At 55.4% G+C, this 17,382-nt stretch overlaps 1 protein-coding gene across 4 annotated transcripts in view; it reads right to left on the minus strand.

Moving 5' to 3' along the window:
* The window catches only part of AGPAT3 (1-acylglycerol-3-phosphate O-acyltransferase 3), a 124,893-nt gene that overhangs the window by 54,641 nt on the left and 52,870 nt on the right, over nucleotides 1–17,382 (minus strand). The window contains exon 1 of one of the 4 annotated variants that reach the window (XM_017888734.1): nucleotides 10,329–10,506. The exons of 1 other annotated variant lie outside the window; for it this stretch is intronic. The gene's annotated coding sequence lies outside the window, so the exon portion shown is untranslated. Of the gene's footprint in view, nucleotides 1–8,105; nucleotides 8,148–9,020; nucleotides 10,264–10,328; nucleotides 10,507–17,382 lie in introns of those variants that run through there. 2 more of the 4 variants (XM_017888732.1, XM_017888735.1) reach the window with 2 other exon arrangements.

Here is a 17,382-nt window from a genome sequence, read left to right on the forward strand (position 1 = left end):
GGGGGGCTGGTGCTCAGGGGGCTGGTGCTGGGGTGGGGGGCTGGTGCTTGGGGGGCTGGTGTGCCATGCGCCCACGTGTGCCTGTTCTCCAGCATCCAAGTCTCAAAACCTCATCACCCAAACCACCAGTGATGAGCAATGTGGGGCAGACACCTGCTCCATTGCCCCTGCCCTGGTACAGCAGCCAGTCACGACTGAGAAAGGAAGCAGCACACCAGGCGCGGCCGGCCCACACCGGGCCAGCACATGGGGCCCCCTGGCTGTTCCAGACCAAGGGCCTCCTCTCTTGCACCCACAGACCCTGCCCGGCTACTTAGTTCTAACCCTCTGGCGTTTCAATGCCACCATCCACTCTCCACGTGAGGCTTGCGGCAGGCGTGGGAGCGCCGTCCTCTGGCTCTGGCAGCTGGTGCTTGGGCCTGTGCTTGGATGAAGGCCGCCGGGGCCTCTGGGTATCTGGTATGTGGCATCCTTCTCCCCTGACTCTCCCCTCACCCTTCCCATGTGCTGCCCTTCCCGCACTCGCTGCTACATGCCGAGACTACTGGAGTCTAACCCAGCGCTCAACTGCTTCCAAGCTGTGCCTCAACCATACGGTTTCCTCAACCATAAAGAAATACATAAAGAATAACAACACACGGACGCCAGCAGGCTGTGGAGAGCCAAAGACCCCCGGGGTGCACTGAGAACAATGCTGGGCATGGAAAATACCAAGAAGCAGCCAGGAGAGTGATGACATCATCGATACTCCCAACCCTTTCCCCATGGAGAAAACAGACGGCAGAGCTTTAAAAAAATACATGACGAAAGCAAACACAGACCACTGGGATTGCAGCAGACTAAATAGCTTCTGCATGACAAAGGGAGAGACAGGGTAAAGAGACGACCCTCAAGTGAGAGAAAACCCTGCAGACCACATGCCCGATGAAGGCCCAGCATCCACGGGGTAAAGGGGCTCAGACTCACTAGCAAGAAAGCAAACGACAACAGACCGGAACGGCTGTGCCTCAGAAGGAGCCACGCCGACGGCCAGCAGGTTAACGAAGAGCTGTTGGGCGTTACTAACCATCAGGGAGAAGCAAATTGAAGCCACAGGGAGGTGTCGTCTCATGCCGTTCAGATGGCTATTATCAAAAAGAAGAATGTAACAGGTGTTGATGAGAACGCAGAGAAAGGGGACCTGGCACACTGTGGAGGAGAGAGAGGGTCAATCAGTGGCCGCTACACAAACCGTCTGGAGGAGCCTCCAAAAGTCAAAAAAGGAACTACCGGCCAGGTGTGGTGGCTCACGCCTGTAATCCCAGCACTTTGGGAGGCCACGGTGGGTGGGATCACTTGAAGCCAGGAGTTTGAGACCAGCCTGGTCAACATGGTGAAACCCCATATCTGCTAAAAATACAAAATCAGCCAGACATGGTGGCGGGCAAATGTAATCCCAGCTACTTGGGAGGCTGAAGCAAGAGAATCGCTTGAACCCAAGAGGCAGAGGTTGCAGTGAGCCAAGACTGCGCCACTGCACTCCAGCCTGGGTGACACAGCGAGACTCTGTCTCAGAAAACAAAAGGAACTACCATAAGGTCCAGCAATTCCCCTTCTGGTAATGTATCTAAAGGAACTGAATCCAGTGTGTCAAAGAGACACCTGCACGCCCTCGTTCACTGCAGCACCACCCGCAACAGCCGCACAATGGAGGCAGCCCAGGTGCCCACCAACAGACGAATGGATAGCGAGCGTGTGGTGGTCACAGTGTTATTATTCAGCCATAAGGAAGAAGGAAGTCCTGTCACTGACAACATCACAGACAAACCTGGTAGACATGACACTAAGTGGATAATCAGCCAGCCACAAAACGACAAATCCTGCATGACCTCACTCAGACGAGGAATCAGAAACAGAGATCTCGCTGGAACTGAGAGGAGCACGGTGGTTACCAGGGGCTGGGGGCTTGTGCAAGGATGGGCAAGGGAGGTGCTGATCAAAGGGAACAGTTTCAGTTAGACTGGAGGGACGTGTTCATGATCAGTCGTGCCGTGTAGCGACCCGTTAACAATAACGTATCATATTTCAAAATCGGGAAAAGAATAGATTTTTAACATCCACACCACAAAAAACGATGTGGGTGAGCTGATCGACATGTTAATTAGCTTAATTAATCTTTCTACAATGTACACATAGATCACATGGTACTCCATAAATATACACAATTACATTTTGTCAATTATAGATAGATGACAGGTAGGTAGGTAGGTAGATAGACAGACAGACAGACACACACACACACGAGATCCTCTTCAGGTAAAAAGCAGAACCGAAACAAAACCTCGACCTGTATGGAACACTGAGGTAGTTGGAGCTTTTCACCATGCTCTTTATAGCAAACCTAGAATGTTCAGAATTACGGTTTTACTTATTTTGAAAAAATGGATTTTGGTATAAGACCTTTGCCAAAATCCCCTTCCAGTGGTGTTTCTGAGGAATGGGAGCTGCACTGTCTGACTCCTGACGACGGTGCTGGTGGCTGGGGACGCTCAGCGTCAATCAAAGCCAAAGCACGTGGCAGTTCTCTGCCTGGGAGTCCCGCTAACGTGGCCAATGTGGTGTCCTATTTCCATGTGGCTCTTCAGTTTTTACCTCCGCGTCTGTTTTTTAAGGTTAAGAAGAATAAAGCTCATTTGAACATATTACCCAAGCAAATGTCATAGGAATACAAAATCTCCAGATTATTTCCCTGGACCTGAAAACTTAATGATTTATACAAAAATATTACAAGAGAAGAACCGAGCGTCTGTTGATGCAATTTCCTGGAGGCCTCCTCAGAGCCGCAACATAAAATAGCATGTTTTTAGGATGTCAATGAAATCTTTCTTCAGATAAACCGCATGAAGATTCCTCAATCCCTTTCTCACACAAGTGGCTGATCGAAACTCCAGGTGTGATTAACCTCCCCTCACCCCAGCAGTGGGAGGTCACTAGCACCAGACGCGGGGAACATGGGAGGACCAACACGCAGGTGTCACTGACACCATTTCTTTTTTTTTTTTTTTTTTTTGAGACAGAGTCTCCCTCTGTCACCCAGGCTGGAGTGCAGTGGCGCGATCTCAGCTCACTGCAAGCTCCGCTTCCCGGGTTCACGCCATTCTCCTGCCTCAGCCTCCCGAGTAGCTGGGATGACAGGCGCCCGCCACCTCGTCTGGCTCATTTTTTGTATTTTTTAGTAGAGACGGGGTTTCACTGTGTTAGCCAGGATGGTCTTGATCTCCTGACCTCGTGATCCGCCCGTCTCGGCCTCCCAAAGTGCTGGGATTACAGGCTTGAGCCACCGCGCCCGGCCAACTGACACCATTTCTAAAAGGTCTCTATTTCCCTCGCTGACACTCCGCCTCATCCAGTGTCTGCCCCGACCCCAGGTCTGGACAAGAAAACCGACCTGCAGAGCAGCTGGGCCATCCAGTCATGGGGCCGTCGAGAAAAGGCAACAGCAAATCCACCCCAGGGCCCCACGCTGAGTCCCTGACAAGCCTCAGACGTGCGTTCACCCCAACTCTAGAGCCCCCACAGCCCCTGCCCCAGGATCTCACGTAGGGGGCCCAAAAAAACAATCTGTAATGCGGAACAGGAACATGCAGGAAGGAGGTGGCATCCACCCGAGGGGACAGGGCAGCAGGCCCCTTGCATTTGTCACCAGCAGCTTGAGGACCGCACGCCAGCCTGCCGTAAGCCACCGCGACCACCATGAGGAGACGCCTCCTGCTGCCCCAGGGTGGGGAAGCTGGCCCCTAGAAAGGCCCCCTGGGAATGTACCAGCAAGCCCTGCTTCCCTCTGCCCCCTCAGCCCAGGTGTGCACCCCCACCTCATCCCCGCCTTCCCCTCATCCCAGCAGAAACACCCACCCACCCTCACCCCCCCAGGCCTGCCCACTGTGGACACCCACAATCAGGGGCTGCAGCCTCTGAGTTCACTGAGCAGAGCTTGGTGCCCCCAAGGTCTGAGAGAGGCCCAGAGAACAGGGACAGTAAGAAAGATGATGTTGCTGAGACACCACGGCGAGGTCCCATGGGCCACGCTGAGGTCGCACAGGCAACCCTGAGGTCACACTCAGTGGCAGGTGCTTTACACAAATGATCCCTCAGCACTCAGCACAGCTCTGCCCCGCTAGCTCCACTGCCTCTGAAAATAATCCTGCCCAGGACCACAAAGTCACTGGCAGGCCCAGGACGGGGAACCGGGCTGCACTGGTGTTGGTACCTGAGCCTCCCACCCCACTGCACAGCGGCTCTGCCCCAAGACCTCCCATGACTGCGTCCCCAGGGGCAGGGTACCCTGGAAGGGGAACCTGACTTCTCTCTGCCTCAGACTCTCTGTGGAGTGACGGTTGACAACTATTCCCCACTTTCTTCAAACACTGTGATTCGTGACTTCCTGAACCTGAAAACATGGCTGGACGACGCACACAGAACCACCAGGACCCGGCACCCTGGGTTCCAGGAGGACAGACACTCAAGTCCTCTCTCTCCGGCACGGCTGGGCTGTCGCCTGGGCTGTCAGTGCTCCAGAGAACGCGTCTGTCACCTGCAGCCCAGACAGCGTCCGCTGCATTTATGAGGTTAATGAGACGCTGGGAGCCCGCTGGGAGCGCCACCTCACCAACCCGTTTATCTGGATTTAGCTCATGCTCAGCCAGGCAGGAGCTGTCCCCGGGCCAGTGACAGGGGCGGGACCTCAACAGGGAGGGTCAAGGCCCAGCATTCGGGGGCCCCACAGCCCCTGCTGCCCATCCTGCCCACCCTTCCACCTGAGGAAAGCGGGCCGCGCCTTCTCCCTCCATCCCAGGGAGGAGCAGCGTCCACAGGCCAAGCCCCTGCAGGTGTCCCCTGTCCTGCCACACACACTGGCTGTGGCAGGCCACGTTCAGTTCCGCAGGGACCAGGCCTTGCCCAGGACAGTGGCGCCCGGGGGAGGCGGCTTTGCCATGGCCAGCAGGCGGCACCGTCTTGTTCTGCGTGCCAACCCCACTTGCCCTTCACATCTTTCAATAAACAAATAAAAATAGAAGTCCCACCGTGGGAAGGCTCCTGGCTTTGACTCGCTCGGGGTCAGCGCGGGCTGTGGTGGCAGAGGCTCCAGGAGTGTGTGGTGATGGCAGGGAGTGACTGACAGGGTGTCCTTCCAGTCCACACAGGGACAGGGCGCGGGTACTATGCAAACTAAACAAAGCACACACAGCCCGCGTGTGACCCAGAGCCAGGCCCGTCTCCTGTGCTCTGGAGCCCGTCGGAACCATCTTATGCTGCCACTGCCGCACGGTTGTACACGCCCTGCTTCCGTGAAAGGTGGGCACACAAAGACCCCCGCCTGCACGAGGCACCTGCTACAGGAGCAGCGGCCTCCTTCTGAGGGTCACGGGGGACTGGCCATTGGGGCCCTGCCACTTAGGCACCTCACACTGAAATAACGAGAACGCACGGAGTTTTCAAAATGTGGTATGTCTGGCCAGGGCGGCACGCTCTGCTTCCTGAATTGTGTGGCCTCCTAAAGACAATCACAGTCACATGCAGACACGGTGGGGGTGGTGGGTACACACAGCTGAGGAACCTGTCGGAGCCACCTAGGGCGGGACCAAGGCACAAGCTCCGTAGGGCAAAAAAGAGGATTGGCTTGGGGATACATTTCAGCTCATTGTGAAACAAAATTAGCGCCGTATCTGTAGTATCCGTAGGTAGCCAAACACACGCAAACACACCCTCCTCAGTAAATCTGATGACGTTTCCAGTAACGAGTGCCCCAGCTTGAAATGCATCCCAGAAGGAAAACTCCTACATGGAAAGTGATTTCTAAACAAAATGTAGTTTCAGACATGACATCTGTTGGAACAATTATCACGATTCTTAAAATGCACATGTATCAGCTTGCTCTGAGTAAAAACACTTAAAACCTAAGTCAAACCTTAAGACAGAGCAGTGAACTGCACGGATCACTGCAGCCTACAGGTCGGGAGAAGCAGAGGCCTCTGTCCCCACGCGGGAGGCACTGACCCCTCCAGAGTGCTGCCCACGCTGGTTTGCACAATCTCTTGATGAACCTTACCCTATTTCACTCCCTCCCTCGGGGTGAGGGGAGTGGGGAAACAGAACTCGGCCGCTCCCCTGAAATGACAGGGCTTGCCACCTTGCCTGTGTGTATATTCCTTAACGCTGTGTCAGCGTTTCTCAGCAGGCATTTTCAAAACAGTGACCGTGTCAAACTCAGGACAGGGGTACGCCTGGAGGCTCCGGAGAAGAGGGCCCCTGTGGCTGGAGTTGAAACCAGCATGCCCTTGGCCTGCCCGAAATCATTCCTTCTTATTGTGCAGAAGAGCCTTCCTCATCCGGCAAGGATCACAGCTTCCGGTGGGCCGAGTGGTTATTCCATTTCTGCTGCGTCCAGGAGCCACATCCAGCTGGTTCAGCTTCCCAGGGCACAGGGCAGCAGGCGCCACATCAGCCCTGCCAGGACGCAACGCCCAGCTCCTTGGAGAGGGAGTGTGCGTTCTCCCCAAATACCAACAGGAAGAGTTCCAGAATTTGGGGCAAGGCGTTCTAACTTGAGCTGGGGTGCCTGCTCCCAGGGACGTCGGTCGCCCTCACCAGGCCCCTCTGCAGGCCAGGCCCAACCTGAGAACTCTGTGGCCCCGCACATTCGCTCCTCACGGCAGCCCTTACGCCTTACAGATGAGGAGACCGAGGCACAGAGAGGTTCAGCAACTTGCCCAAAGCCACACAGCAAATCAGTAGCAGAATCAGGACTCAAACCCAGGCCAACTCACCATAAAGTCACTGCTCCCATAGACAGGAGCCAAGGATCACAACCCAACCAAAGTGCTTATCTCACATCTTCACTGGAAAGGAGGTTTCCCATCAGCTGAGAGCACTTGAGCCGCTAGCTGGAAAGAAGCCTGCAGCGATTTAAGACAGGAAGAGCAGAGAGGCGCTGGGCATGTGAGGCGGAGCTTCCTTTCGCTAACTTCTAAAATCAGATCTCAATGGATTGGGAAGAAACAAAAACTCAGTCCTCCGATCCACCTGGAGCACCAGCCCCGACAGCCTCACAGCCTGGGGAAGACAGACCCACCTAGTCCTTCAGCTGCAATAAAACATTTCAAGCAAAAAAAAACACTCCAACTTTTGAACTCTGTGGGTTTTTTTTTTTAAATGATTTTGTAAATTTAGAAATATATATACCTACTATGTATATACCACAAAAATTAAAAATACAAGATTTTATAAATTAATAGTATTTTATAAAAGAGAGTAATACACCTTGCTGTAGAAATTTTAAAGATGAGGTACACAGTCAGAAGGGAACGCTCAGCCCTCACCCCGTCTCCATCCCCAGGACTGACCACTGTTAAAATCTGGTGTTGGCTGGTGGCTCATACCTGTAATCCCAGCACTTTGGGAGGCTGAGGCAGGCAGATCAGGAGTTTGAGACGAGCCTGGGCAACATGGCAAAATCTGTCTTTTTTTTTTCTTTGAGACACAGTCTTCCTCTGTCACCTAGACTGGACTGCAATGGTGCAATCTCAGCTCACAGCAACCTCCACCTCCCGGGTTCAAGCGATTCTCCTGCCTCAGCCTCCCACGTAGCTGGGATCACAGACACGCACCACCACGCCCAGCTAATTTTTTTGTATTTTTAGTAGAGACGTGGTTTTGCCAGGTTGGCCAGGCTGGTCTTCTTGAACTCCTGACCTCGTGATCCGCCAACCTCGGCCTCCCAAAGTGCTGGGGTTAATGGCATGAGCCACTGTGCCAGGCCTTCATTTTTATTTAAAAATAAATAAATAAATAAATAAAGCCTGCGCAGCTCACAGAAGCTACCCCAGCAGCACGACATAGAGCTCTTTTCTTAAATGCTGCAGCATCAAAACCTAGGAATGCGCGGTGGGGGCTGGGGGTTCCTCTGGTGCACACGTGGCCCCTGAAGCTGCCTGTTCTCTGGGAGAATGAAACGCCTGAGCCAATGCTGGACCACCCCAGGGGAGCCCAGATAAAATCACCCCCAGTCCTGCCACACAGACGCACACAAGCCCTCCCTGCTGGACCGCCCCCGCTGTCCTACACGTTACCTGATGTGGGCCCCAGAGAAACAGCTTGTGCAGCCAAGGATGGGGGAGTGAAGGCTCAGGACCCCCTTGCCACCAGTACGTTACTCAAGAACGCTCCAGACTTCACCGCTGCCGGAGGACAGGGCTGCGGGGCTGGAGTCCATGTCTCAAGCAGGCATCTGTGTCTCAGGCAAAAGGCTACAGATGACCTCTACCGTGGTGCTGACCCAGCAGGGGAAGGCAAAGCCGCAGCCACCGTGCCAGTGAATGTTCCAGTGGCCACAGTAAAACACAGAGAAAGGTGGAATTAACTTTAATGATGTGTTTTACCTAACCCAACATATCCAAAATATCACGGACTTCTCCATTGGACACTGAAATCCAGTACATATTTCCAGCTCTCAGGGCCTCACACGTGGGCCTCGCCGCTTCTCCTGGGCAGGCAGCTACATGGAGCCGGCGGCCACCACACCAGAGAGGCCAGCTCTGGGTTTGTTACTCCCAAGACATTTGCAGCGGACAAGGCTTGGCCTGCCCTGATGGAGGAGGCGGAGTGGACTCTGGAGTCCTGCTGTGGCAAGCCCTGACAGAGCTCTGTGTGGGAATGTGGGCGCTGGAGACAGGAGCAGGTCAGATGCGCGAACGTCAGAGGTGCTCGAGTCGACCCAGGGTTACGGGGTGCAGGGGCAACAAGCCACAGGGCTACAAGGGTCAATGCCCCCTGAGGGGACAGAGCGGAGCTGGAGGCGCTGGGCCTGGGGCTGAGGAAGAGTCCAGCCCAGACGGCACGGACTTGGAGACAGTATGAGGTCTGAGACCAGGACCCCAAGCTCCCATTCTCCCTCCCCCTGTTGTCTACCCACAATGACTCGGGTGCCTCAAAGTCAACCGGAGAAGACAGAGAGTTCTGCTCAGAGGCAGCCCCGCTGGCCTTACCTTGTTGGACCCAAGGGGCAGGTCCCTGGCTGGAGTGTGTGAACGGCACGAGGTGGCAGAAGTATGGGGCCCTGATTTTTATCTGCCTGCCCAGGCTGGGAGGGGCAGGGCAGAGTGGGGAGGAAGGAATCTTGCTGGATCCTCTGTTGCCCGAGGAGGGGGGAGGACTCTGCCCTCCTCCCCACATGACCCAGAGTCTCTGCAAGCCAGGATGGCTGAAGCAGCCAGCAGCGTGGCTGGGAGCAACCACAGGAAGGCCCAGGACAGTGCCTACAGCCGCCCACAGCAGCTGGACCAGCGCCAGCAAGGGGAGAGAGTCCTGCCAGGGTGGGCGCCGTGGCCGTCTTCCCATTCTCATCATCACAGAGAGACTGACCACGAGGACATGATCAGGCCCCACACCTACAAAAGAGGCCAAGTCAGAAGTCGAATGACCACTTGTCGGCTCCCTGGCTGAAGTGCAGTGAGGAAAGACAAAGAAATAAGAAAATGCCTCTTCTTACACAGCTCAGGTAAAAGGTCAAAGACACACAGGACTTGAAATCCTGACCACTCTGCCAAGTCACAGGAGGCTCTGGCTGCCATCCCAAAACGCACCCTCCCACACACCTCTCCAACATGTCAGCCCTGGACTCAGCCCACAGGGTGACAGCCCAGGCCCCCTGCAGTGGGGTGGGGCTCAGGGAGAGTCTTTAAAAGGAAAAGCCGAGGTATGCCCTTCTCGACTTTCCTGCCTGGAATGCAGATGAAACAGCCGGGGCAAGGCAGCCATCTGGAGACCGGAGAGCCGCAGCTAGGACAGAAGCCGGGGCCTGAGCACGCAGTCGGAGGAGGCCAGGGTCTCTGGGACATGGCGGGGCGGTGGCCCCCACCCTGACCGCCTGACTGTTAACAGGAGGAAGACAGATCTGCTATTTGTGAAAGTGCTTGCAAAGGCAGAGCCTGCGCCTCACGGGTGCGGGCCTAGGGAGCTGTGTGAGAAGAAACAGGTATTTGTTGGTCTTAGGGTCTGATTCCTAACACAAAGCTTATAAATTCCTTGTCATTTCCTGAGCTGAAAGGGTGACAGGAGCATCTTTTGTTCTATTTGGTTCTTGTACAAAGTTCTTAAAACCTTACATTTCCTACAGGACGGGAGCGTCTACTGCTACTCCTAACAAGCCCTTTCTATCCCACCTGAGTGACAGGTGACTTGCAGGGCCCTCGACAGCACTCCCTGTCTCCCTGCCATCCTCCAGGAAGGACAGGGCTGGAGACCAGGCTCCCTCAAAACTCTTGTACAATGGGCTTCAGGGTTGGTGAACTCACCCACACGCTGGGAGGCCTGTGGACCCCAGCTCCCCAGGGACAGAAGCCCTGGCACCCAGGATCCCCCAGGCCTCACTCGGCACCCGTTTTCCCTTGGCTGTCCATCGGATCCTTCGTAACACCCTCTACAAGAAGCCAGCAGACACAGCCAGTGTTTCCCTGAGTTCTGCGAGCCATCCTGGCAAGTGATCAAACTCGAGGGCATCATGGGAACCCCAGCCTCCAGCCACAGGTCATGGGTCTGGGATTGGCATCTGACAGTGGGGCAGTCTCGTGGGACTAAGCCCTGGCCCTGGGGAATCTGACGCATCGGAACTCAGTGGAATTGGGGGCGCCCAGCCGGGTGCCCTGGAGAACTGCTTGGGGTGGGGTAACACCCACGCATCTCACTGCAGAAGTGTTCTCTGTCGAGCACGAGAGTGGAGTAGGGAGAAAATCTTTTTGTCCTTTTCACAGGGGACAAACTAACAAGTATTAAACTATGGATCCTGACATCCGCGCAGGCTGCTTCCTGAGGTATTACCTGGTCCCCGAGTGCATGGATCTGGAGGTACATGGAGTGCCCCGCCAAGGGTGGTTCCCCCCACCCCCTACTTCATGCCAGTGTACCCTCCTGCAGCACAAGGAGCCCTGCACTGGTGGTGTGCTGGTGGGCACAGGTCCCCGAGGCTGCGAGCCTCAAGGCGCGCCTGGCCTGGATTCCATCCCCTCTGGGAATGAACCCAGTGCTGTCTGGGTTTGTTCTCCTTGTGCCAGCGCAGACACCTGCAGCTGGTTTTCTTTGGGAAGCACACCCTTCACAAAGTCTAACCCCTGTGTGCATGTGGGGAGAAAGAAACAGGGACCCCTGACACAGAACAGATGCTCACACTCCAGAGCCTGCCCCGCTGGCGACAGGCGCCCCATGCCCAGACCCCACGCTGGCTCTGCCACCACCACTGGGCAGCCAGTCACATCACACAGGGAAGAAATGCAGCCAATCCTCACAGCAGCCCCGACGCTGACAGAGTGCCCTGCCTGGCACGTGGTTCCTGAGTCACAGCCCCTGAGCTGGGAGACCCCACTGAAGCCCAGGGCACACTGTTGTTTCCCACAGAGCAGGTGGCTCCAGCCCAGCCTTCAGCCTTTGGTCACGGGTCACAGCCTGTGCCAGGGGGGAACCTATGCCCCGTGTCTCTGTGCCCCCTGCCATGCAGGTCTCTCTTCCAGGGACACTCTCCTCTACGCACCGCCTGCCTCGAGGGTGGGGTTAAGGAGGATCCCAGGCCAGCAGCCTCCTCCAAGGAACGAAGCAGGTCCCCGCCTAGCTCGGCCCAGGGTCTTGGCTGCCACACTCCTTCGCACGCTTCCCCTCGTGCTTCCTGTTCACTGACGTGTTCACCATCCTCGCCTCACCACCCCACAAGAACAGGGGCCTCCTCCGTCACATCCACTCATTGTCCCCAGGCTGAGAAGGGCCCTGATAAATGCATCACACACGTGCTCTGCGCTACTCCCCACGAGCCTGGGCCTCCACATGCACCAAGGCCCTCGGGTGACTCATCCCCGTCCCCAAGTGCAGGATGGGGTCCAGCCTGTGACAGGCCCTGGATGGTGTGTGCAACTCATTAAACCCCTCTCTGTGACCCCACCACTGCAGAAGCTAGTGCTGCCTGCCCCTACACCACTGGGCCTGGCTGCGGGAGCAGAGCAGAGGAGAGGAGGAGCAGGAGCCCTTCCCAGAGGAGCCCTGAGGAGTCTCCAGCACCCAGCTCCAGAGACTCACACCACAGAGGAGGGCAGCACCAAGTCCAGCCCAGAGACCCAGCCGGCCGCAGGAGGCCATGGAAACCCCGGCCCAGAGACCCAGTGGGCCGCAGGAGGCCATGGAAACCCCGGCCCAGAGACCCGGCGGGCCGCAGGAGGCCATGGAAACCCCGGCCCAGAGACCCGGCGGGCCGCAGGAGGCCATGGAAACCCCGGCCCAGAGACCCGGCGGGCCGCAGGAGGCCANCAGCCTCCTCCAAGGAACGAAGCAGGTCCCCGCCTAGCTCGGCCCAGGGTCTTGGCTGCCACACTCCTTCGCACGCTTCCCCTCGTGCTTCCTGTTCACTGACGTGTTCACCATCCTCGCCTCACCACCCCCACAAGAACAGGGGCCTCCTCCGTCACATCCACTCATTGTCCCCAGGCTGAGAAGGGCCCTGATAAATGCATCACACACGTGCTCTGCGCTACTCCCCCACGAGCCTGGGCCTCCACATGCACCAAGGCCCTCGGGTGACTCATCCCCGTCCCCAAGTGCAGGATGGGGGTCCAGCCTGTGACAGGCCCTGGATGGTGTGTGCAACTCATTAAACCCCTCTCTGTGACCCCACCACTGCAGAAGCTAGTGCTGCCTGCCCCTACACCACTGGGCCTGGCTGCGGGAGCAGAGCAGAGGAGAGGAGGAGCAGGAGCCCTTCCCAGAGGAGCCCTGAGGAGTCTCCAGCACCCAGCTCCAGAGACTCACACCACAGAGGAGGGCAGCACCAAGTCCAGCCCAGAGACCCAGCCGGCCGCAGGAGGCCATGGAAACCCCGGCCCAGAGACCCAGTGGGCCACAAGCGTCCACAGAAACCCCAGCCCAGAAACCCAGAGACCCGGCGGGCCGCAGGAGGCCATGGAAACCCCGGCCCAGAGACCCGGCGGGCCGCAGGAGGCCATGGAAACCCCGGCCCAGAGACCCAGTGGGCCGCAGGAGGCCACGGAAACCGCGGCCCAGAGACCCAGTGGGCCACAAGCGTCCACAGAAACCCCAGCCCAGAAACCCAGAGACCCAGCGAGCCGCAGGCGGCCACGGAAATCCTGGCCCAGAGACCCAGCAGACCACAAGCGGCCACAGAAATCCCAGCCCAGAGACCCAGAGACCCAGCGGGCCACAGGAGGCCACAGAAACCCCGGCCCAGAAACCCAGAGAGCCGCAGGAGGCCACAGAAATCCTGGCCCAGAGACCCAGCGGGCCACAAGCGGCCACAGAAACACCGGCCCAGGCACGTCTGTACTCAAGAGAATTTTCTTTCTCAAAGCACAAAATGGCAGAGTTCCTTGCAAGCAACCTGACTTTTGAAAAAAGATAAGACGGCCGGGCACGGTGGCTCAAGCCTGTAATCCCAGCACTTTGGGAGGCCGAGACGGGCGGATCACAAGGTCAGGAGATCGAGACCATCCTGGCTAACACAGTGAAACCCCGTCTCTACTAAAAATACAAAAAACTAGCCGGGCGAGGTGGCGGGTGCCTGTAGTCCCAGCTACTCCGGAGGCTGAGGCAGGAGAATGGCGTAAACCCGGGAGGCAGAGCTTGCAGTGAGCTGAGATCCGGCCACTGCACTCCAGCCTGGGCGACAGAGCGAGACTCCGTCTCACAAAAAAAAAAGAAAAAGAAAACGACAAGGCACTGCTATTTTGGTGTTTTCTTGCATGGACAACAGTGAGTGGCTGCCCCAGAGCAGAAGCAGCCCAGCTCCTCCCACAGGCACCTCCTGTCCACACATCTGACTGGCACCAGCCTCAAACCCTCCTCCTTATACCAGCCTCATCTCTTTCCACCTCGGTGATGCAATCAAGGATTTCAACATCCAAAAAAGGAAACTTTTTCCATTATAAAAAATCTCCCCCAAATAAGGAAGCCTACATTCTCACAACAATCTATCGAGTATTTGCTAAACCTTCACAAAGGTTTAGCATCAAGAGACAGAGAAAGCAGGAAAAGAATGTCCCAACACTCACATTGACGGTGACCCCCGGGGAGCTGTGAAACGTCCTCTCCACACTCACCCCATACCTTGGTGGGGGAGACAGGCCCACCCTCCCCAGACACCCAGCTTGGGGTGGGAGGCTGTCAGGAGGTTAGCATCTTGTTAACAAAGTAATTAATGCTTTATCCCCAGGAAAAAAAAAAAAAAAAAAAAGAGCTCAGAGAATCAGCAACATGGAGCTCATTACTGATTAACAAAAGAACCACCATGAAACCCTGGCTTTTTATCGTGGACCAAGGGAAGTGACTGTCGAAGGCACCGCACAACTAACAAGCGCTCCAGTTGCTCATTACCTGGTGCAGCCCAGAGTCTCACCCGCGGTAAACAAACTCTTCTTTCCTTCTGTCCCCACGTCCAACACTCAACACAGAACGCTCTGCTCACCTCAACAGGTGGGGATTTCAGCATCAGAAAATCCCACGGTGCCGGGGCTCGCCCTCGAGACTGCCCCACTTGTGACCTGTGCTCCTGACCACCGGGTCAGGACGCTGATCCTAGCTTGTGACCTGTGCTCCTGACCACCCGGCCGGAAGCTGGGGTTCCCACGGTGCCCTCCTCGAGTCTGACCATTTGCTAGGATGGCTCGCAGAACTCTGGGAAACACTGTCTGCTGGTTTATTATAAAGGGTGTGACGAAGGATCTGGATGGACAGCCGGGCGGAGAGGGGCACAGGGCGAGGCCTGGGGTGCCCAGGGCACAGGAGCGTCCAGTGCTTCTGACCAACCAGCGACAGGGTGGGTTTCCAATGACCCCTTCTCAGGTTCAATTAATTTGCCAGAGCAGCTCACAGAACTCAGGGAGACACATTTACTGGTTTTTATAAAGGATGTTACAAAGAATACACACAGATGAAGAGATGCACAGGGCGAGGTATGGGGCAGGGAGCTCGGAGCAGGTGTGCCCTCCCCAGGGCTCCACCCTCCAGGAACCTCCCTATGCTCAGCAGCCTGCAAGCCCCCCACATCCTGTCCTTTAGGGAGTCTGTAGAGGCCTCATTACACAGGCACGATCGAGCAGATCACCGGCCACTGGTGATCCTCTCCACCTCTGCGGGTCCCTCCCCTCCTCAGAGGTCCACGGGTAGAGTTCCAACCTCTAATCATGTGGTCGGTTGCTCTGGCAACCAGTCCCCCATGAGGCGGTCCTGGAGCCTCAGCCGCAGTCACCTTAGTAGCAAATAAAAAGACACTCAGCAGTAAAGGCTGTAGGAGCTTCGAGCCCGGAGCTAGGGCCAGAGACCAAACGTATGTTTCTGATGATATCGCACTATCACACTCACCAAGCATCACATGCTCAGTGGGCTCTCTCCTCTCAGCCCTGAGTCACACACACACATTCAACACTCACACCCTCACACACATTCACACACTCTCACACTGACACATTCACGCTTTACACACACCCTCACACACACTCACAATCTCTCACACACACTCTCACACTGACACATTCACGCTTTACACACACACACACACACTCCCACGTTCTCACACTGACACATTCATGCTTTACACACACCCTCACACACACAATCTCACACACACACACTCAGGGCTGGAGACAAGATGAATGCCCCAGCATGCAGTGGGGGGAGAAATGGATTAAAAAGACGCAGCCGCGCACTCTGGGAGGGATGTAAACGTGGTCGCACCCCCGCCTGCAGTGCACTCCTGTCCCTTCTCCAAGTTTCAGGTGACACCCGGGATCCTGTCTGGAGACCCCCCGGGGACTCCGAGCGCGGAGATGCAGACGCCCGCATGGCACCCACGCACCAGGAAAGCCGGTTTGAAAACACCACGGAACCAAAGTCCCCGCTCCAAGATCTTTACACTATTTGGGAAGAAAACAGAGACACCCATGCTTGCGTCAGCCGTACATGTGCTAAAACCGGAGCGAGGCAGAGGAGATGAGCGTGGCTCCTGCAGAAGGACGACCAGCAAATTCATGAAGCGTTCCATATTTTTTGTTGGCATGGATGTGGGGAACAGGGAACACCTCTACAATTGTAAATTAGTACAACCACTACGGAAATAGCGTGGAGATTCCTTAAAGAACTAAAAGTAGATCCACCATTCGATCCAGCAATCTCACTCCTGGGTGTCTACCCAGAGGAAAAGAAGCCATGAGAGGAAGAAGACACACGCATGTTTGCAGCAAGACGATTTGCAACTGCAAGGATACAGAACCAACCTAAGTGGCCATGGACTGAAGAGTGAATAAAGAACACGTGGTCCATACACACCACGGAATACTACTCAGCCATCAAAAGGGACAAAATAATGTTTTGCTGCAACTTGGATGGAGCTGGAGGCCATTATTCTAAGTGAAGTAACTCAGGAACAGAAAACTAAAAACTCTGTTCTCACTTATAACTGGGGGCTAAAACATAATGGGCAGGGAAATTGGGAAGGGGTGAGGGATAAAGACTCTATAGTGGGTCCAGTGTATACTGCTTGGGTGACAGGTGCACTAAAATCTCAGAATTCACCACTAAAGAACTCGTCTGCATAACCAAAATCCACCTGTACCCCGTACACTATTGAAATTTTTTAAAAAAGTTAATAGAGACACCGGTAAACTTTTGTGACATCAAGCATGCATCCTAACATTTAAGGACAATGCTCCAAGAATGTAAATGATTGACAGATGTGTGACTTCTGCAATAGGAGGAACGGGAAATAAAAACAAACTTCACCCAGTCCCACAGCAGGCAGGAAAATGAAGGAAAAGAATGTTAAATAATAATGATGGTGATGGTAAAGTAAACTCAAGACAAAAAAGAAAAAAAAAAAAACAAGAAAGTTAAACACATAAGTAATCACAAGTATAAACAGCATTTAAAAACTGAGCTGTCGGCCAGGTGGGATGGCTCACATCTGTAATCCCAGCACTTTGGGAGGCTGAGGCGTGCAGATGGCTTGAGGTCAGGAGTTCAAGACCAGCCTGGATAACATGGTGAAACCCTGTCTCTACTAAAAATACAAAAATTAGCTGGGCGTTGTGGCTCACACGTGTAATTCCAGCTACTCAGGAGCCTGAGGCAGGAGAATCACTGGAACCTGGGAGATGGAGGTTGCAGTGAGCCAAGATCATACCACTGCACTCCAGCCTGGGTGACAACCCCGACAACACCCACAACAACCACAATCCCTACGATACCCACAACCCCTACAACACCCACAACCCCCACAACACCTACAACTCCTACAACCCCACACCCACAACCCCCACAACCCCTACAACCCCCACAACACCCACAACCCTCATAACACCCACA

Source organism: Rhinopithecus bieti, unplaced genomic scaffold (assembly GCF_001698545.2).
Source record: "Rhinopithecus bieti isolate Rb0 unplaced genomic scaffold, ASM169854v2 scaffold_18153, whole genome shotgun sequence".
NCBI lineage: Eukaryota > Metazoa > Chordata > Mammalia > Primates > Cercopithecidae > Rhinopithecus > Rhinopithecus bieti.